General features: G+C 41.2%; 1 protein-coding gene across 4 annotated transcripts in view; it reads left to right on the top strand.

Annotated features, from left to right (window-relative positions):
• CCDC171 (coiled-coil domain containing 171) overlaps positions 1-22,375 on the top strand; it is a 266,135-nt gene extending 243,760 nt beyond the window's left edge. For all 4 annotated transcript variants that reach the window (XR_012578224.1, XR_012578227.1, XR_012578226.1 and 1 more), the window contains 2 exons: positions 12,675-12,755; positions 22,273-22,375. The gene's annotated coding sequence lies outside the window, so the exon portion shown is untranslated. The remainder of the gene's footprint in view (positions 1-12,674; positions 12,756-22,272) is intronic.
• Positions 22,376-22,850: the final 475 nt, after the last annotated feature.

The following is a 22,850-nucleotide window of genomic DNA, read 5'->3' on the forward strand; positions in this document are numbered from 1 at the left end:
ATAAGCTGCCAAAAAAAAGAGAAGAAAGTAAGTTATCAAAACTAATGGAGACCCCAAGTATAATCCAATTCTGAGCTGCAATTAAGGGCCTGAAGTTATAACACAGGAGATCTGAGAAACAAAGATTCAACTTTCTCCCTGGGATGTAGATATCTTTGATACCCAAAAAATAGATGTTCATTACAAGCCAGCATACCTTTTCTGCCCTGCCTTCTTTAGCAATTTAAAAATAATCTGGCTTTGAGTTTGTCACTTCCTACTGTCAGGGATATATACCAAATGGGATATAGTCTTTTGTCCTAGAACAAGATGCATGCCAGGTATTGACATGGAATTGCTTCTGTGAGAACACTTACGCTTGGGGACATTGCAGTAATTATCCATTCCCAGCCACCCCACCAGGGAGCAGCTAAACCAGAAGGTGAGGAGGAGAAGCCATGTTCTCCATCTCCCTTTCACTAGAAGAAGGCAAACATAGAGAAACACTGCTCTCTTGGAGCACTCTTGGCTATCAGCCACACCCTTATCAAAGTGAGCTACAATCTATAAAGACTCCACTCACTGCATCACATATTTTTTCTACTATTCCAGCACACCTTAAAAAAGAAAAAGCCAACCCTTACATACTTACTTGCTTCCTAAAGTGATTTCAATAGTTGCAGCTGCTGTGAAGTGTGTGCTCTCTATTACAATTACCTTGAGCTCAAGAAAGCTAAGAAAATAGAAAAGGATTCTGTTCTCCACTGGAGACTGCATGATAGTTGGGGTGTTTCTCATTAAAGAAAAGGTACATGTTTTAAAACATGTCAGCAGCAGGAAAGATCTGCACCTCTAAAAAGTTATATTTAGAAAGTGATGGATTTGCTTGTAAAGGAATCACTTAGGGAGAGACTCAGTGTAGCTCTGAGCTAAACCAGAGGATGAATTAGTTTTGTAGCAACAAGACCTACAAGAGGGTTTAGTATGAAATATTAAACATTTCTCCATTAAAATCCTGAATGGAAATCTGTGTATGATGGATTGATTGAAGTAAATAATCATTCATGTGGCCATGCAAAAGATTTTAACTTTTATTTCAGTCTGGAAAGACAACTTGATGCTTATGTTAGTTCCTGGAGTCTGACAGAGCACTGCTGAGCACACAGGTGGGCATCACCCTATGCTCAAAGTAACACACCTAGCCTTGGAGGACTAGAGGAGAGGAACCCCTTTCTCACCATAGATGGCAATCTTTTGGTGAATTCTTCACCTTTTTGAGAGCCGGAAAGACCAGAACATGCCAACACGTCTTTTACTTTCCAGAAAGAAAAAATGGCAAATTAGTCAAGAAAACTTTATGGGATGTTTCCAATGTAACAGTTTCTGAAACCATTGCTTCATTTGTCATAGCACTCTAAAGGTTTTTAATAACAGCTTTCAAAAACCAACTCAGATTTCTTTTAAAAGAGGCTGATGTGACAACATTGTCAGCAGCTACTAGCTCCTGTAGAGAACTTTGAAGGCCAAAGGGAATGGAGTCTTTTTAAGCAAAAAAGCCTTGAGACACCAAATCTTAGAGTATTTTAATGGAAACTGGGTGTCTAGGTCACACAATTTGCATCAGAAAAGCCCTACTTCTGGTCACTTGGTGCCTGCAAACTATTCTGAGTCCCTTCCTCCCTAAATCCTATTAACTCTACTGTTTTCAGAATCTCTTCCAGATAAATCAGTTTTGAGCTGATCAGCATTCCTCTATTAATAATTTCCGGAGCCATGCTGTAAGATTACAAAAAATCTGAGCAACTCAAGCCAGAAAACTTGTAATGAGTTTTGTTTTGTAAGAGATGGTAAAATGGCAGAAGCATTAAACTGAGTAGCAGGAAAATTTGTCTGAGGAGCAAGAAGAGTCTTCTACCTTTAAATTGTTTTTACTCAGTGTAAATTTAGATGTCCCCACTGGTTCACTTGGATCTAGGCTCACCAAAGCCAGCCCTCTTGTTTTAGAGGGATTGAACCAAAGGAATGCTGGTTCTGGCTGCTTTTTGCCCTTTTATTCTAGCACAAGCAGCTGACTTCAGTTGATGCAGCTCAAGTTGCCAGTGTTGTGAAATCCTTTGTTATATATCTCACTTTCTCAGTTACATCCACCAGATAAAAATGTTTATGGTAGTTACCAATAATTTAGACAGCTGGTCTTTCCCTTTTGTTTCTCCAAAGGGCCACACACACTATAGCTGAGTTTCATCTCTTGTGGTGGGCCAGCAGTAATGGAAATAAGCTTGAATCACTGTGTGGGTAACACATGGGTAACTAGTAAGCTAAAATAACCACAATTGTGTTGTCTGGTTTATATGAGATGGATGGAATATTTTCTTAAGTTGGCATTTATTTCACATTTTTTTCCAAAGAACATATTTGTTAAGGTAAAGACTGAGATAATCCTTAAGGTATTTCAGGCTTCAGTTTACCAAAATGCCCATCCGTCATAACAGCCTACCACTGTTGTCAAATGAGGTATCTAGGCTTCTTCTTCTTCTGCTCATCCTCCAAGCTCACACCTGGTACCAGCTACCATTGGAGAGTGGAGAGTGACTGAGCTATCAGAAGGTACACAGCTAGAGGGTGACCCTTGCAAGGAAAAATGTAAAAAGGAAGGAGACCATTGCCATACCCCTTTTTCAACAACAAAATGGTGTATTGACTCATCCCATTTGAAACAGAGCTCTCTCTAATTCAGTTACTTCTCTCACATTTCTTTGCCTGGTGCAATGTTGTGAGCCAGGTGACAGAAGCTTCCCCAGACTCTATGGGACTGTACTCCGTGTGAACCATAGAATCCTAAGCTCCTAGAACATCAGCTAGAAGGAACCTCAAGGCTCATCTGGTCCAACTTTCTTGGCAAAAGCCCAGTCCAAACAAGATGGGCCAGCACCATGTCCAGCTTACCCTTAAAAGTTTCCAATGTTTGGGCTAGGAAGATTATGCCAGTGACTGACTGTTCCCATTATGAAAACTTTTTCTCTTGTGTTTAATTGGGATATCCCAAGGAGAGACTTCAACTCACTGCCCCTCATCTTTTCTATGCAACTCCTTGTGAAAAGCAAGTATTCATTTTCTTTATAGCCACCCTTCAAATACTGAAGCATGGTGATAAGGGCTCCCCTAAGCCTTTCCTCACATGATAGGCTTTCCTGTCCTCTGATCACCTTTGTGGCCATTCTCTGGACCCTATCTAGCCTGTCCATATCTTTTCTCTATAGCAGAGATCAAAAGTGAACAGAGTATTGCAGGTGTAGCCTGACAAGTGCTGACAACAGTGAGTTCTTCATCTCTGCTGGTGATGCTCTTGTTGATAGAGCCCAGGATTTCACTGTCTTTCTTTGCTGCAGCAGCACATTGCTCATTCATACTGAGCTCAATGTCCACCAGGACCCCCAAGTCCCTTTCCATGGATCTGCTTCCCAGTCTGATAGATCCTGGCCTGTGCTGCACTCCTGTATTATGTTTTCCTAGATGCATAACTTCACACTTAACCTAGCTGACTTTCATGTGGTTCACTCTCTCAGCCTGTTCAGGTCTTCCTGCAAAGTGGCTGTCACTTTCACAGCATCTACCCCCCACTTAGTTTAATGGCCTCAGCAAACTTCACCAGGATGGATTTGAACATATCTTTTACATAATTTATGAAGATAAGAAACAGTGTTGGGCCCAAATGAATCCCTGGGGAACCCCAGCTGTGCCAGCGTGCTGGTTGGAAAATGAGCCATTGGCCATCCCACTCTGGCACCTCCTTTCAGCCAGTTTCTCACCTCATGAACCACTTGTCCAGACCACAGTAGATCCATTTCTGTAGCCAGAGGCTGTGGGAAACTATATCAAAAGCCTTGGAAAAATAGGAGTAGAGACTGTCCATCAAGTGGGCATGTTACTTAGTCATAGAAGGCACTCAGTCTTATGATCTGCCCTTTGTGCATCCATGCTGGCTTTCCCTAAATCATGTTATTCATTTGACTTGTGATGGCTCCCAGGAGGATCAATTATGTAACTTTTCCAGGGAATGAGTTAAGCCTAATGAACCTATAATTTCCTGGGTCCTACTTTAAGGTCTTCTTACAGATGAGTGTGGCATTACATGTCTTCCAGTCTTATGGACATCTTCCAGCCTTCACAAATTCTCAAATATTATGGAAAGCAGCCTCATAATGGCACTAGCCAGCTCTCCAACACTCTTGCATGGATATATATGGTCAAGCCTCATGAATTTATAGGGGCCAAGCTTCTGTAAAAGTTCGCATCCCAACACTCCTTAACTAAACTTAGAAACCTGGGCTTTTGTTCCCAAGGTCTGGGGCCCAACTGTGCTAGTGATGACATTGTTAAAGGAACTTTTGAGAACCTCTGCCTTTTCAGTGTTGTTGGTGACTAATTCCCCCTCTTATGTTTAAGAGATGCCCAATATTTTCTTTCTGTTTCTGCTTGCTGTTTACATATCTTGTGTACCCAAAGAATCCTTTCTTATAGTTTTTGACATATCTGGCCAATTTTTAAGTGGAGATTTTGCTTTTCTAACTGCATTTCTGCATGTTTTGGCAATGCCTCTGTAGTTCTCTGGATACTTGTCCTCTTTTCCATCACTGATAGGTTTCATCTTTGGTTTTGAACAGAATGAAAATATCACAGTTTAGTAAAGGGTGTCTCCTGCTCCAGCTACTTCCCTCAGCTTTAAAGGAGAAACAATGTACTGCCAAGTAGATTGTATAGGAGGCAATAGCAGAACTATTGCCATTTGAACAGATCTGAGGGCTTATCTAACCTTGAGGCATGGATTTGATTAGCATGGATTTCATTAGTGAATCTTCATCATTTAATTAACAGTGCCAGGAAACTGTAGGAAATGCAGTAAAATAATGTTTTACTACTTCAACACAGTCCCTGGTTCATGGCTAACATTGCTTTCTCAGGTGATTACCAGGAAGGCTTCAGGAGCTACCACAAGCTGACTCACTCTTCTTGGAGGCTGGGAGAATTCAGTCACTATGGATGTGATTTACCCTGAGAGACAAATTTAGCATTGTATAATTATTCATACATTATTGTCTACGTGCCTAATATGAATAAATTTCACTATAAGCTCCATCTATTTCAGGGTTTGTTGTTGCCTTTGGTGTTACTAGTATTGTACATCCTCAGAGTGATGCTCAAGACACATTTACTAGCTTTCTCCTTGAAGCCACAGGTTTGTCAGTTTGCTTTTGTTCAGCCTCTGCTGAATTGAGCACCAAGGAGAAACTAAGGGGGAAATTGCTCAAAATCTTTGCAGTTTGCTCAAAGCACCCTGACTTGGAACCACCTCCACCTGGCTCTGAACTTCCATTTCCTTGAGGAGCTGATGGTCCACCCAGCCTTCCCACTCCCACCCTGCTTCTGGTGTTTTCCATCCAATGGATCTAATGGAAGGGCTGCAAATCTTCAGCACTGGTCCTCCATCCACTCACATTCTAGTTCTGCTTTGCTACTGAAACAAAAAGGGAAGGTGTCAAGGAAGAGAAAGCAAATTCTTCAAAGGAAGACATCAGTGTTGGTAACAAAATAAAACAGTTCAGTAGTCTTTAATCACCAGTCCTGTCTAAAGTATGTGTCAGGTGAAGTATATTTGCCTAACATAAAACCAGCTACACTAATATTTTGACAAAGGAAAAGAAATGACTGCTGGATGAAGGTTCTGTAGTCTAAATTTCTAAAGACATGTGAGCAATCTGTATCTTCAAAATTGTGTTTTACGTCATAGAACACTTATTTAAGTAAACAAAAATATATCTGTAAGGCAATTTGCTCTTTATTTCTGCTGTTACATATATAGCAAGCAATGTCAAAGATCTTCACGGGAGTGTGAAGGTTATTGTCCATTTATTTTGAGTTTCCTCTAAATTGAGGTATCTTAGTCTAAAGCATCTAAAGAATGAGGGTTAGGGATGCTGTGCATATTGATGTAATGCAAAATATTAGTATCATAAAATCTACGCTTATCAAAATAACATAAAAAGAAACATAGTTTCAATAGCAGGTGTCTGCTTTTAAGTAGGGGTGTTAAAGAATTCTTTCACAACTATAATTAATATGTAAATGCTTTATTTGTACAAACTAGATCTGCCCAGCTACCAGACTCAGACTATGCTTTTTGAATGCTTTGCTCTCATGACAACATTTATACAGAAAACAATTATAGTATCAAGCTACACATCTACCCTCCAATCAAACTGTGTCTGCCACGACAGACAAAGACAAATGGAAAACCATATTCAACATCCCTAGCAGAGGGCAAGGGCTTAAGTGACTTATTCTTTGACATTAATAGGATAACTTGTGTGCTTTGTAACAAACAGCAACTCTGAGAGTGATACTGTTGATGGAAGGTTGGTGTAGATGGATGTAAACACAATCAGAGATCCCTGCTTGCAGACAAATATTTCTAAAGATAGAATTAGATCAAGAAAAAACCTGACTTTGTCCATAATTTTCTAAATGAAAAACATTAACAAATCAAAATCAAAACTCATAAAGTTTAAAGCTAGAAAGTTCTGAGCTTCATAAGGCCCAGTGTTGACCCATGAGATTCCATGGCAAAATTTTCATCCACCTCCACAGGGCAGCATCAATGTTTAAATGCTAACTGACCTTTACCTCCTTATATTTCAATAAATTATTCTGCACCTTGGAGAATGTAAAAACCACTTAGGTGACTTTTCCAGACCAGAAGAATTTTTCTCAAAAATGTGAATATGTATGAAACATTACAGGACAGTAACACACTGCAACACAGGGGGCATTGGAACATGCTGCCCAGAGAAGTTGTATACGTCCCATCCCCAGAAGTGTTCAAGGCCACAAGTGTTAAATTAGGGAAGACAGTTAAGTTTTAACAGCACTCCACTAAAATGCCAGAGCAATTTTACATTCTCCATTATTCTTGAAGCTCTCCCAGGGAAAGTTGTGAAAATCTGGGGACTTCCTGTTGGTGTTCATTTTCTCTTTCTAGAAAAAGACATTTGCATGTTTCCCTTTGTACATTTTGAATGCTATAGTTTCCAGTTACAGAATCATAGAATGGTTTGTGTTGGAAGGTGCCTTAAAGTTCTAACCCTCTCTGCCTTGGACAGGGACACCTTTCAGTAGACCAGGTTTCTCAACCTGACATCCAACCTGGCCTTGAACACTGCTGGAAATGCAGTAGTCACAGCTTTTAAAGGTAAACAGTTCAAGTGCCTCACTCACTACCCTCACAGTAAAGAATTTATTCCTAATATCTTATTAAAACCTACCCTCTTTCAGTTTAAAGTCATTCTGCCTTATCCTGTCTCTGTGTGCCCTTGTCAGAAGGTCCAGCTTTCTTCTGGAGCCTCTTCAGGTACTGGAAGGCTGCTCTAAGGTCTCTCTGGAGGTTTCCTCCAGGCTGAACATCCTCAACCATCTGAACACCTCTTCATAGAAGAGGTGCTTCAACCTTCTGACCATCTTCATGGCCCTCCACTGGCCTCACTCCACAGGTTCACTGCAGTCAGGTTAGATTTCTCCCCAAAACCATTCAGAAATCCCCTTTTGACAGCATGACTTTGTACCAACAAGCCTAATTTCCCTCCCTTCCCCACCCAATTCCAAGGATGTTAAAGCTAAATGTAAAATAAGACACAGCAGGTCCATGTTGGGTCCACCAGCTGAGCCACCAGAATAGAAGCCTTTTAGCTGCTTGGGTGGTGAATGGCTTGGTGTATCCCACTTGGTCTGTGGCTCAGTTCTGCTATTTTTTACTGAAATCTTAACTCTTTTAGGAATAATAATTTTCATATAGTTCCTCCAAAGTGAGGGCTCAGAAGGGGCATAAAATTAAATATTAGGTGGGGAAAATGTCAAAAGTATGAGGCCAGTTATAGGCACCTCTGGGGCTTGAACCCTCAGATCAGCAGTCAAAACATACTAGAGGAATTTGTCAGTCTCAAGCCAGCCTCTGTACTTGAAAGGTGGGGGCAGGCTGTCTGAGGAAATCCTTCTTCAAGTATCAACAAATATAAGGCCATAAACCATCCTGGCATCAATCTGAAGCAAGTCAAATACCAAGACCCTCTGGATAAGAACTCTGTTTTTAAAAAAACTCAGTAGAAGAAATTTTAAAATACAGAATGTTAATAAGAGGGCTACAGAAGAGAGGAATATCTGCTGTAATACTGACCAGTCTGTGTCTTTTGTGAGTCAATGTTATGTACTTGATCACAAAATCTACTTCTTCCTGCAATATTATGTACTTGATATTACATTTTATTTCAAAGGCTTTAGGTTTTGAACTGTAATTTCTAAGAAAGTGTTCTGTCATGTATGAAAGACAGCCTTCTTTTTAAAAACTAATGATAAATCTTTATTATCAATATAATTCTTATTGAGATCAATGATAATTTTACCAGAAGCATAAAACTAATATGTTCGTTCTACAGTTTGAAACTTCCTTTTGCTCTTCTGGATCATAAATCTCATTTGTTCCCTCCTTGTGTGCTGAAGTCACTGAAAATGATGCAAAGTACTTTTACATTGCCAGTACAAAACTTGTTGTGCACTGAAAGACAAGAATATAAGAGAGACACATTTAAACTTAAGTGAAATTAAGTAGCAGTTATTATTATTTGAAGACGTTTGAGGTCATCAAATCCAATCTTTGTCCAATCACCACCTTGTCAACTATACCCTAGAACTATGTGCCACACCCAGTTGCTTCTGGAACTCCTCCAGGGACAGTGACTTCACCACCTTGCTGGGCAGACCATTTAAAGCTTAACCATCCTTTCAGAGAAAACATTTATCCTGATGTCCAGCCTGGCGCTCCCTGGTAAAGCCTGCAGCCACTTTCCTTTGTCTGGTTGCCTCTTGTCTGGGCGAAGCAGCCGACACCCAAAGTGCTACAGCCTCCTTTCAGGCTGGTGTAGAGAGTGATGAGGTGCCCCCCAGCCTCCTTTTCTCCATGCTAAACAACCCCAGCTCCCTCAGCCATTCTGCGTACGACCTATTCTCTAGATCCTTCGCCAGCTTCGTTTCCCTATTAGGTACAACTGTTAGGCATGTGTGCTATACAGCTGCACAAGCACACACAGAAGCACACTTGCAAGCACCTTCCATGCATCCTTAGGGGACCCAAAGACCTCAAAGGTTGTGTTTGGCTACTATTTATGTGAAAAATGTATGTAAACTATGATGAAAAGCAGAGAAATATTTAAGTTACACCCAAGCAGCGCAAATCTGTAAAGCTTGAAATTTGTCATTATTCCTTGAGGTGGATCTCATAACTGAATAAAGCAATATTTTCTTTTCTTTTCTCAGTCACTTTGATTCAGAGTATGAGGACAAAATGAAAGAATCCATTATTATTCCTAGAAGTCAAATTCAGAAGCTCTGAAAGATTATATATGCACATTGAATGGTATATAATTTGTGGTTTTATATCCTGACTTGGGACAATGACACACACAATGTCTGTGCTGTTGTGAATAAAGTTAGGCCATGCAGTCTGCTTGGATTGAAAACTGCTGGTTTACCTTGTTTTCATTTTTACTTTTTTTTTTTTTTTAATCCTGTGTGTGTATGAAGAATTCTTTCTTTTAAAAATATTATTATTCAAGTGCATGCTGAAATTGAATCATGCTATTCTTACATAATTTTTCATTGGATTGTTGCAAGCTGTAAAGAAATCCAATTAAAGTTCCCTTGCAGGCACAGGGCCTCATTCAGGATGCCTTTATAAAGCTGGCTTGTTGGATTGTATGGCATGCTTATGAATTGAGAACCACTGCGACCCTGTCCCATTCCTTGTCCTGTGTGACATGACGGAGAGAGAGGGAGCTAACAATGTTTCAACGAACTTTATTATCAGAAAAACATAAAGGCTATGCCATCATTTCTGCTGCCATGGTTTAGAATATGCATGTGAGTGTGTATTTGCAGACAGCTTTCAGCTCTGTGTGGTTCACACACTATCCTCTGCGTCTGACATTCAACTTCTTTATACTAGGGGTGCATGATTTTTATTCAAATGCTGAAGATGATGCACACAACCTCTGTTGAAGACAAGGTTAGTGGAAGCAATTTTTAGAATAGCATTCTAGTTTCCCAAGCTGCACAATGTAGTGCACTCTTTTCCTATCGCAAGGAAACCAACTGCAAAATTTCTGGAGTTATATTACACGGTAGTCTGACTGCTGCACCATTTGTCTGTGTGCCTTGCTTCTCATTTAAACATCATTGAATGATCCCAATGATCAGCAGGCTTACTCTGGCCAGCTTCAGTAGGGCAAGGCTCACCTCCATCCATGGACACACATCATGGAAACATACAGAGCCACCTTCTGTCACTATCAGACTTTGCCTTCAGTATTTGTAACCACTGTGTATCTCGCATGTAAAGGACATTCTGGGTTGAAAAATAGGAGTGCTTTGGCTTGATCAATCTGCTTCTTCTCATTGCTGAGAAAGAAGGGGCAAACCTTGTTCTGTAGGCTCCAAGCACTTTCCACATCAGAGATTACTTGTTGTAAGGAACAGAGTATTTATTTACCCAGTAACTACAACTGTCTCCTTTCACCTCCTCAGACTTCTATATCCTGGAGCTGGAAATAAGCTGTAAGATGTGGAATGCAAAGATGATAAAGATCAACCACTATATCTTCCTGTTAATGTGGAATTGATTTCCGTGCTATATTTCCTGATGTTTTTCCAATCTACTTTAAATGTTCCCAAGTGTTCTTTTCCCTTGAGAAATTATTGCACTGTCTAATGTTATGATGATGATGATGGGCGAAGGGTAGTCCAAATCTAGTTCAAGAACTGAGACAGAGATGTATGCAAATAGTCTTACTGCCTGCGATTTTCTTCTGATAGTCAATCTAAATTTTTCTTCTTTTAATTTCTTCTCATTATTGCTCTGGTTATACCCCTGAAACTAAGCTAAATAATTAATTGTCATTTTCATTTGCTTCAATGGGAGCCATTCACACATATCAGAGGACAAATTTTAGCCCTTAATAAAGAAATGAACTATTGTCTCATCAAGCAGATACTGAAAATGCTGGCTTACACCTGGTCACACAAGAGAATTGAGATCTAACTGTTTACATAGATCATTTGTCCTAAGAGTCACCTACAAGGGTAGTATTCTATAGATTCTTTATAAACTCAGTCCAGAAAAGTAATGTAAATTAAGTCAGAGTACTCACGCCAAAGCCATATTTACACACTAATTTTGCATTTCTTTAGCACAACTTGAGTTTAGTGTAATTTATAGAATGGTTGGTGTGGATGTGGTTTTTCATTTTCTAGAAGCATGACACCCAGATATCCTCTTGACCATCTGCTACATTATTTTCTAACACAGAAGTCTATCCCTCCTATCTAAGTCAGGACTGTGCTGAAAAAATTAATTTGGAGCAAGTTTTTGACAGTAGGTTGATCTTGAAAGGATACTCATTGGAATCCTTTTTGGTATTGGCTGTATCAAATAATTAACTGTTATTCAACAAATCATGAGAAGCACTGCTAACAGGTAGGGAGTGTAGAGGATCAGTGACAAAGCTGGAAAAATAGATAAGACAATACATTGTTGAATTAAGTAATGCATGTTGACTGCTAACAAGAGACAGGAGAGAATGTTTGTCACTTTTTAAATGGAAATTCTCAGGCAGTCATGTAACCAGAAGTTATTTCAGACTCAAATAGACTGTAGTCTGTTTTAGCCACTATTCTGTCAGAAAAATGCAAATAGAAACAATCTGGACTCAGTACGTAAGAACAGAAAGTGTCCTTGAAAATGGTATAGTCATTAAACTGGTCAAATGTCACTGAGAAAGCTGTGTTTATATTTAGTGTACATTTCCATGGGCTGAGGAAAATACTTCCTTGGAACGAATATAACCAAGGACAAACATGACTCATAGCAGACTTTAATAATGTCTGAGATGAAGGGCTTGCTTTTTTTTTCATTCTCAGAGGATGAATTTAGTGTAATCCTGGGCTGCTCTCTGACTTGCTGGGCAGTGTGTGGTAGGGAGGACTGTTAGAGACAGAGGGGGAAGCAGTGCATCTCCCCCAGCTCAACAGATTCTGGGAACTTGGCCTTTTCAGACCTGCATACACTGTTGCTGACTCAGTTTCACCTTAGACTTGCTTTCAAAGACAAGTTCAAACCAAGGGTTTAGGCCCAAAACAGGTAACCCTTAGCTTTACCTGGAGTTTTCTTGTGACAGACTATGTGTAACCTTGTGAAGGACATGGCTTGCCCCTGCTCTTCAGCCTCTGCGGCTTTAAGCACAAAGGCTGAAGTCATCCCTTCTGAGTCTGGTGATGGAAGGTGTCAGAGTCTTCCCCTGGGAACACCGGGCCATCAGGAATTAGAGTGATGAGCCGTGCAAGCAGCGAGAGTAAAAGAAACAACCTAAATGAGAGAATATGAAGCACAGAAGAAACCACTTTGCTCGTTTGCTTCAGTTCTTTTTGCTGGGTAAAATGACACCAACAGGATTAAGTCTTGCACTTTAATTTGGCAGTAGCATAGGACAGTAGCTTCTGAAATTTGGAATTTAAATCTTCAGCTTCTCCCACTGCCCAACACCATGGTTGCACCTCCCCGCTTAGGAGTTAATAAATTTTCCTTTTTAACTTTCCAGGTCCGACAGGCCAGCCACGTCTCTTGTAGCTTGGATAACCACCAGAGGTCAGCAAACCACATTCCAGGGATTGCCGAAGTGGTAAGATAAATTACTGGGTTTGGAGCCACGTGTTTTGTTTTGAGTATTCAGAATACTGTGGTGGGCCCCAGACAGAGTTAGAGTAGCATTGCCAGTGGCAGCAGAGCTAGTTCTGCAAGACTCAGCTCTGCTGCAAGGGTAGAAACACCGTGCTTTAGCCTGCTTTGCACAGGCTCCCACAGGCCACGTCCTTTGAAACAGGCTGAATTCCACAGAAGTAGTCCAAACCAGGAATATTCAAAAATAGCAATGCCACTCAATTTTTCTGCAGTTCCAGGAGACGGAAGCTTTTCAAGCTGGCTAAACTTCGTCCTGGCCCACCATGAAATATTGTCCAAGGGGAACTTGAGAGACCATCGTGTGGAAAGAAGCTGGGAAAGAGAAGGAATTTCTTCCACTTCCCCATTCCCAGAATGAGAATCTTAGAAGAAAGAATTGCATGGGGTCAGATGTGAGAACTGTCCCATTGCTGGTTCCTGGCTCATGTTTTGCCCAGTTTTTATATGCCAATTGGCCCTATGGAGAGGTCTGATTAAAGGCACATCTATGTCCAGGGCATATAAATATTCTTTACCATTGCAAGAAACTGGGCTGGGAGTCAGCTGTAAGTGTATCTTAAAAACATACATGAGTGAATTGGACAGAATAAACATCTAGCTGAATGGGTGCCTTTTTGACTCTGTAGAAAGATTTAGAGGTAATATGTAGCAGTTAAAAGATACAGGAGGCTGGAAAAGAAGAAAGAAGGAGGGGGGAAGCAGGGCTGGGAGAATTTCTCTGAAATGTGTTCTGCATAATCTAAAAGAAAAATGTATGTAATTTGGACCCCAAATGCAGGCCAAAGCGACAGCATCTAATAGGGGAAACATGATTTAGAGGTCAGTTTATAAACTAAACAAATTTACTGAGTTTCATAAATGAATCTCATGGCAAGATCCCAAATTTTTTTAAAAGTTGGATAAAAAATATTGTATGTTAAGGAGGGAAATCAAGATGGTTTTTAAGCTGATGTCTTTAGAAATATATGTATATAGACTTTTTTATAGCTCTTGGCATATAAAATAAGTCATTATTCTAAATAGAAAAATATTGATGATGTCATAGGAGCCATTGCCGGACACATCAAGCTGATCTGATGAACTGGGAAATCAATAGATATTTTCCAAACGAGATGGCATTTCTTTTAATTGGTTGTGTGAACGCGATATACTGCAGAGGGCAAACATTTAAAGTTAATTTTCATTTGGCTTGGATTTGTCTGTGTGTGGTTTTACTATTTCTTTACATAGAAGTTTTTTAGTTTAAGTCCTGATTTTTTCTATCGGTTTACATATAAATTCCTTATCAGAATAGATGAAATATCACCTATGTATTTTAGACACTCAGACAGTATAGCTTTGGGAGCTATTTGAATAGCTACCAAGATTAGAAAGTATTGAAGATTTTACCCAGTAATTCCTATGCTCCTTCAGACCGATTGAAATTTTTAAAGTCAAATAAGTCTTTTAATTTCACCTCCATAACAGATACATAAGCAGTTGTCCTTATGTCCCATAGCAAGTGAACATCAGAATTTGAAACAGAAATCCCAGCTGCTTAGACTTTAAACTAATTGCCAGGTTGTACAAATGGCACACATCGTAGATCAATATATAACATACAATTCAAGTGTTATTAAGTAATATTGCATGCCCTCCAGAGCCTCTAAGACTCAGAATTTTTCAAGGGCATATGATAATGAAACCCTTGTAAAAACCACTGTTGATCAGCAAAGGATGCTGGGCAGGGACCTTATTTGTATGAAGTATTTTAGCTTTATGGTTTTGCATGTCAGATTATCAGTAAAAGAATCTGCCAAACATTTGTTAATTCTTCAGACAGCTAACATTTTTTGTGTAGTTGGTCTTTCATCAACTTCGCATTTCTCCCCCTGAAGGGGGGTAAGAAATAGAGCTGGTATTAATCTACCTGTGCTAAGGTACATGCAAGTATATGGTATAATATCATTTTTGATTTTTTTTTGTTTAATTTTTAAATAAACTCTTATATGGATTTTGTTAATACAAAATTCCTTTTGTTAAAGGAAGGTATTCAATTTATTTCCGCAGTTATAATGGCAGAGCAATTTTGCTGTTTCAGCTGAAGTGCTGCTAATTCATGCAGATACTTTAGACTTCATATCTTATGGAATTTATTTGCTGATTATATTCCTAGAGAAAATGGCAGTTACTGCTATTTGGGGTGGTTTTGTTATGAAGTTTTCTAATGCTGTCAAATGTGAGCATTGTGCCTTCACTAGGCTCATTCTGCACTGGTGCTAAACACTAATTTTATATTTGCTTGCCATAAATTTCATACATTTGTCCCCAAATTTTGCTGCCTACCCTCCTGCTGTATTAAGTGTCCTGGAATAATTTAATTCACAATTTGATTATGGTTTGCCTTCTCCTTATGGATAAATATTAATTTATTAAAGAAACTCAGTCATTCCACTTACATCTCTTCCCTATTTGATACTACTGAATATAATAATGTGAAATACTATTATTTATTTACACTGCAGTAGTGGAAGATGCTTTGAGGACATTGCTTTTTTTGTGTCCAGGTATGATGCACTTCATCATTAAATTGCATGAAAGCCATAAAACATTTACATCTCTTAAAACATGTGAAATCTCCACATTTACATCTCCTAAAACATGTGAAATGTCCACAGAATTTAGCAAGACTTTGAGACCACCCAGTTATACTTTCTATTAGTTATTTTTTGCTGATCAGTTTCATGTTCCAAAACATCCGTTGTTTACACATAACATGTCTAGAGCTGCTTCCAACATTTAATTAATTTTCTTAATATGTAAATAATATACCTAAGCATTTGTAAAATGTCTTTGACTACAGCATCTAAGTGCTTAGTATGTGTGACTTACTAGGGATAGTGATTTTTTTTTCAGCTTCGGAGGAGATGAGACCAAAAGCAAGATTCATCTATTACGGAAATTTAGTAGAGCCACAGTGCAACTTTCAGGGAGCTCAGTTCTGTGTGGACAAAGAAATTCTGTTTGCTGCTGTTAAGAATATTAAAAAGTCAATGGTTATAACCATGGACAAAATGATCAAAACTGCATTCTAACTTTGCATCTCTAAAATTATACAAATTTACCTTTGCACTCACAAAATCTAGCCATCTTAGTTTATAGCGAAAATAATTTCTTAGCTAACTGACAGTATTTCAGATAAAAACACCTTGGAGAACAGATGTGATCCTTGCACTTACACATTTCATAGAAATCATTTTTCTGGCTATAACTTGGAACACTGGATCCATATTTCAGAACAAAGAAGGGGTGTTGGCCTCACCCTGGCAAATACTTGACCACCTCGATGAGTTAAGATGTCTCCATGTCCCTGTTGTGCAGCATCTGACGGAAAATGCCAAGTTTCTTACTCTTGGTATCTTGCAAAGCTTTTATTTCTTCACAAACCATGTGAAGGTAGGAGTTCTTTTTCTGAACTTCTGAAAACAGCAATAGCTGCATTCCTTGCTTATCTCTTGTTTATTTTCAATGCACCTTGGCTGCATTTTGCTGGGCATGTTGTTTTGTACGTGAAACAGAGATTTAGTATCATATCTTGAATCTTTAACACCACTCCTTTGGAAAGAAACCCATTCTCTTAAGTATTCCGAAAATGCAGCTGTAATTCTTGAGTGACTCTATGTAAAACTACAGCTTCTTTTTCCACTTGGGAACAGATGAGGAAAGTTATGTTTATGTGGTATGAGGAAAAGGCAAAAATTTCTTGTAGTCAATAATAGCATGGGTGAACAAGTACAGTGACTTCATAAATAGCTGTACTTGTGAATGGCAACAAAAGTTGTTCAGGTTAGTTGAAAATCACAATATTAGAGAGATGACTCAGACTTAAACAAACCTTTTTTTTCCATTGATTTTATGGACTTTACATTTCTAGCTATGGGAATGATGGGTGAGGTGTGAGGGATTATGAAGATTTTGCAGCAGGTCAAGGAATTAGGCAGCAGCCAGAGTGCCAGTTTATGAATCACAGCTCTGTCGCTTCCTCCACAGAAAAGTGGTTTTAGCCACCGGCATACACCTCTGCCTCCATTCTGCCAGCCAAGAGAGGGGTTTCCCTTCAAGTCCCTGCTAAACCCCTTCACTGTAACTGTTCAAAGATGTGCAGAGGACATTGGGGTTGCTTGTTGCTTTCCTTTTATTTTTTGCAAACCTGCTTTGCTGCCTAATCAGATGACTAACAACACAAAACTCTCACTACAGGAGTTATTTGCCATCATTATTCCTTCTCTCTACGTGGGTGATAAAAACCCTTCCAGTGGAACAACAGTCTAAAGAAAATAATAAACACATCTCTCAAATTACACAGAGAATGACCATTCATCCAAGAGTTAGGGATTTCCTGGATCTGTCAACAAATTATCCATCAAAATACTAGCAAATTACAGGAAACTGAGGCCTTTAATTGACTGCAGAATGACTGTGTCCCTTGCTTTTGTAAAATAATTTGGGAATTGCTTTTAATATGTTTTGGCTATACTATAACTTTATAGGTTGAGCAGCCAGTGTAGAAATCCCATTCAAAGCTGAACTGCAGGGGAATGCAATGGGTCATCATCAGCATGCTTCTCCAACCTCCTCTTCCTGAGGATTTACACTTCCTCAAGTAGAAGAGTTCTTAAATTCATTCAGTCCTGCTGCCTGAAGCCCTGGACCCCAGCTGTGCCGGGAATCAAACAGCAATCTTTCATGTACAACAGGCTGTACATGTGAGGACTTTCATATAATATTGATGAGGTTAAAGGGTCTTCTTGACTGATTTTGAAGTTTTAAAATGGAGAAGTAGGATTTAAAAATCTTGCCACAGTTTCAAAGAGAAGTTCTTCCTTCCTTCCTTCCTTCCTTCCTTCCTTCCTTCCTTCCTTCCTTCCTTCCTTCCTTCCTTCCTTCCTTCCTTCCGCCACTTCCTTCCGCCACTTCCTTCCGCCACTTCCTTCCGCCACTTCCTTCCGCCACTTCCTTCCGCCACTTCCTTCCGCCACTTCCTTCCTTCCTTCCGCCACTTCCTTCCTTCCGCCACTTCCTTCCTTCCTTCCTTCCTTCCTTCCGCCACTTCCTTCCTTCCTTCCTTCCTTCCTTCCTTCCTTCCTTCCTTCCTTCCTTCCTTCCTTCCTTCCTTCCTTCCTTCCTTCCTTCCTTCCTTCCTTCCTTCCTTCCTTCCTTCCTTCCTTCCTTCCTTCCTTCCTTCCTTCCTTCCTTCCTTCCGCCACTTCCTTCCTTCCGCCACTTCCTTCCTTCCGCCACTTCCGCCACTTCCGCCACTTCCTTCCTTCCGCCACTTCCGCCACTTCCTTCCTTCCTTCCTTCCTTCCTTCCTTCCTTCCTTCCTTCCTTCCTTCCTTCCTTCCTTCCTTCCTTCCTTCCTTCCTTCCTTCCTTCCTTCCTTCCTTCCTTCCTTCCTTCCTTCCTTCCTTCCTTCCTTCCGCCACTTCCTTCCGCCACTTCCTTCCGCCACTTCCTTCCTTCCTTCCTTCCTTCCTTCCGCCACTTCCTTCCTTCCTTCCGCCACTTCCTTCCTTCCGCCACTTCCTTCCTTCCGCCACTTCCTTCCTTCCTTCCGCCACTTCCTTCCTTCCTTCCTTCCGCCACTTCCTTCCTTCCTTCCTTCCTTCCTTCCGCCACTTCCTTCCGCCACTTCCTTCCTTCCTTCCTTCCTTCCTTCCTTCCTTCCTTCCTTCCTTCCTTCCTTCCTTCCTTCCTTCCTTCCTTCCTTCCTTCCTTCCTTCCTTCCTTCCTTCCTTCCTTCCTTCCTTCCTTCCTTCCTTCCTTCCGCCACTTCCTTCCGCCACTTCCTTCCTTCCTTCCGCCACTTCCTTCCGCCACTTCCTTCCGCCACTTCCTTCCGCCACTTCCTTCCTTCCTTCCGCCACTTCCTTCCTTCCGCCACTTCCTTCCTTCCGCCACTTCCTTCCTTCCTTCCGCCACTTCCTTCCTTCCGCCACTTCCTTCCTTCCGCCACTTCCTTCCTTCCTTCCTTCCTTCCTTCCTTCCTTCCTTCCTTCCTTCCTTCCTTCCTTCCTTCCTTCCTTCCTTCCTTCCTTCCTTCCTTCCTTCCTTCCTTCCTTCCTTCCTTCCTTCCTTCCTTCCTTCCTTCCTTCCGCCACTTCCTTCCGCCACTTCCTTCCGCCACTTCCTTCCGCCACTTCCTTCCGCCACTTCCTTCCGCCACTTCCTTCCTTCCTTCCTTCCTTCCTTCCTTCCTTCCTTCCTTCCTTCCTTCCTTCCTTCCTTCCTTCCTTCCTTCCTTCCTTCCTTCCTTCCTTCCTTCCTTCCTTCCTTCCTTCCTTCCTTCCTTCCTTCCGCCACTTCCTTCCTTCCGCCACTTCCTTCCTTCCTTCCTTCCTTCCTTCCTTCCTTCCTTCCTTCCTTCCTTCCTTCCTTCCTTCCTTCCTTCCTTCCTTCCTTCCTTCCTTCCTTCCTTCCTTCCTTCCTTCCTTCCTTCCTTCCTTCCTTCCTTCCTTCCTTCCTTCCTTCCTTCCGCCACTTCCTTCCTTCCGCCACTTCCTTCCTTCCGCCACTTCCTTCCTTCCTTCCGCCACTTCCTTCCTTCCGCCACTTCCTTCCTTCCGCCACTTCCTTCCGCCACTTCCTTCCGCCACTTCCTTCCGCCACTTCCTTCCTTCCTTCCGCCACTTCCTTCCGCCACTTCCTTCCGCCACTTCCTTCCTTCCTTCCTTCCTTCCTTCCTTCCTTCCTTCCTTCCTTCCTTCCTTCCTTCCTTCCTTCCTTCCTTCCTTCCTTCCTTCCTTCCTTCCTTCCTTCCTTCCTTCCTTCCTTCCTTCCTTCCTTCCTTCCTTCCTTCCTTCCTTCCTTCCTTCCTTCCTTCCTTCCGCCACTTCCTTCCGCCACTTCCTTCCTTCCGCCACTTCCTTCCTTCCTTCCTTCCGCCACTTCCTTCCGCCACTTCCTTCCGCCACTTCCTTCCGCCACTTCCTTCCTTCCTTCCTTCCTTCCTTCCTTCCTTCCTTCCTTCCTTCCTTCCTTCCTTCCTTCCTTCCTTCCTTCCTTCCTTCCTTCCTTCCTTCCTTCCTTCCTTCCTTCCTTCCTTCCTTCCTTCCTTCCTTCCTTCCTTCCTTCCTTCCTTCCTTCCGCCACTTCCTTCCTTCCGCCACTTCCTTCCTTCCGCCACTTCCTTCCTTCCGCCACTTCCTTCCTTCCTTCCTTCCTTCCTTCCTTCCTTCCTTCCTTCCTTCCTTCCTTCCTTCCTTCCTTCCTTCCTTCCTTCCTTCCTTCCTTCCTTCCTTCCTTCCTTCCTTCCTTCCTTCCTTCCTTCCTTCCTTCCTTCCTTCCTTCCTTCCTTCCTTCCTTCCTTCCTTCCTTCCTTCCTTCCTTCCTTCCTTCCTTCCTTCCTTCCTTCCTTCCTTCCTTCCGCCACTTCCTTCCGCCACTTCCTTCCGCCACTTCCTTCCGCCACTTCCTTCCGCCACTTCCTTCCTTCCTTCCGCCACTTCCTTCCTTCCTTCCTTCCGCCACTTCCTTCCTTCCTTCCTTCCTTCCTTCCTTCCTTCCTTCCTTCCTTCCTTCCGCCACTTCCTTCCTTCCTTCCGCCACTTCCTTCCGCCACTTCCTTCCGCCACTTCCTTCCTTCCGCCACTTCCTTCCTTCCTTCCTTCCTTCCTTCCTTCCTTCCTTCCTTCCTTCCTTCCTTCCTTCCTTCCTTCCTTCCTTCCTTCCTTCCTTCCTTCCTTCCTTCCTTCCTTCCTTCCTTCCTTCCTTCCTTCCGCCACTTCCTTCCGCCACTTCCTTCCGCCACTTCCTTCCGCCACTTCCTTCCGCCACTTCCTTCCTTCCTTCCGCCACTTCCTTCCGCCACTTCCTTCCGCCACTTCCTTCCGCCACTTCCTTCCTTCCTTCCGCCACTTCCTTCCTTCCTTCCTTCCTTCCTTCCTTCCTTCCTTCCTTCCTTCCTTCCTTCCTTCCTTCCTTCCTTCCTTCCTTCCTTCCTTCCTTCCTTCCTTCCTTCCTTCCTTCCGCCACTTCCTTCCGCCACTTCCTTCCTTCCTTCCTTCCTTCCGCCACTTCCTTCCGCCACTTCCTTCCGCCACTTCCTTCCGCCACTTCCTTCCTTCCTTCCTTCCTTCCTTCCTTCCTTCCTTCCTTCCTTCCTTCCTTCCTTCCTTCCTTCCTTCCTTCCTTCCTTCCTTCCTTCCTTCCTTCCTTCCTTCCTTCCTTCCTTCCGCCACTTCCTTCCGCCACTTCCTTCCGCCACTTCCTTCCTTCCTTCCGCCACTTCCTTCCGCCACTTCCTTCCTTCCTTCCGCCACTTCCTTCCTTCCGCCACTTCCTTCCTTCCTTCCGCCACTTCCTTCCTTCCTTCCGCCACTTCCTGCTGCCACTTCCTTCCGCCACTTCCTTCCTTCCCTCTTTTCATCTTTTCCTCTTTTCCTCTTCCCCCCCATCCCTCCCTTCCTTTCGTTATTTCCTCATTTTCTTTCTTGTTTGTTTCCCTTCTTCCTTGTTTCCTTTTTTCTCTCTTTTCTCCTTCTTCTCATGTGTTTAATATATATTCAAGACTACCCTTTCAAAAGAATTATTAATTAGACAATCATTTAGATATTGGATCTCATTTTATTTTTTTTCTCAAATATTTATGAGACATGCATATTTATGAAAATGCTCATTTTGTAATCTGTAACCCTACTTTATGACTTTTCAGTCGGAATTCAGTCTTCCCAGGTTTTTGCAAAATTCTATTGCTAAATCTGACCTAAATCTGTTAAATATTGACTCCAGACTTGTTAGACAAAAATGTTATCCCAGTAATAAAAAAGCTCTATTAAAGATCATTGATATTATAAGTGAGATAACTTCACAATGAGTGTATTGGTGTTTATATTAATGAAACAGATTTCCTGGCACATTGTCAGCTAAATGTTTTATACTGAGAGCTGCCTGAAAAAAAAGACATGTTAAAATTAGCCTATAACAGGGCTTGTGAATTTGTTTTTAAGTCTTTGCGACTAAAAGTGTAAATGAAACTGCTTTCAATAAAGCACAATAATTTATTCTAGAAATTAGCAAGCTCACGTTCCACCTATAAAATCATTCTCTGTGATGTGCAACTGGCCTTCGTTTCAGTGGCCATGATTTATAGATAGAGTTTGCTTTATTTTCCAGAGGAAGAGACTGGGAAGCAGCCGGACAGAGCTATTAAACCTGTTGTGCACAGCAATTTTTCAGGGGTTTATTAATTCTTGCAGAGAATAACCCAATGAACTGAGTATTATTCAATATGAGAACACCTTTTGTACAAGAAGGGTTTCTTGATGAATAGATGTAGACTAAAAACCAAAACATAGGGATGTTGTTATATGAAGTTAACCAATTCTGTTTGCCACATTTTCAGTTGCAAGGCTTATCAAAATGAGGTTTCACATTTAGCCATCTTGTAATTTCACCTTTGTCAATGGTTTTGGTCCTAGGTTTTCTTTGATGCTTACATTGATGTCTGGTTTTTGTACTGAAGAAACACTGAGATTGCTACAGACAAGAAAGATCATCATAATAACTTAATTCCAGTGAGTGGTAAGCGCAAGTTCTCTCTAAAACAGAAATGCTTATATTTTTTGATAAATTAAGATGAACTCTATCTTTTTGGTATATAATTTATGAAAGTGAATTCTAATTAAAATATTTCTAATTAAAAAGTATTTCAGTCAGTAAATCTATTAAAAATAAAATTGTGTGTCAGCTACTCCAAAACTGCAGCATTTGCTTAAAATATAATTTGGGTTTTTTTACTCTTTCTCACACAAGATTTTCTCATGTGCCTTTTTTTTGAACATATCAGCTGCTTTGGGTAAAAGTTTTTGAGGACTTCAGAGAGAGAGAGAGTGGATCCAGGCAGTCTTAGGTTTTGCTTCATCACAAATAAGTTCAAATCACATGTCATCTATGAAGTGTGAGCAGTTCTCCTGGTCACAAGTGAGGCGTCAGGTTCACCTGTTTTGAACGCTGAGAACTGCAGGGACAAATATCTGTGTATGGTTTAAACAGACTT

Source organism: Zonotrichia albicollis, chromosome Z, assembly GCF_047830755.1.
Source record: "Zonotrichia albicollis isolate bZonAlb1 chromosome Z, bZonAlb1.hap1, whole genome shotgun sequence".
NCBI lineage: Eukaryota > Metazoa > Chordata > Aves > Passeriformes > Passerellidae > Zonotrichia > Zonotrichia albicollis.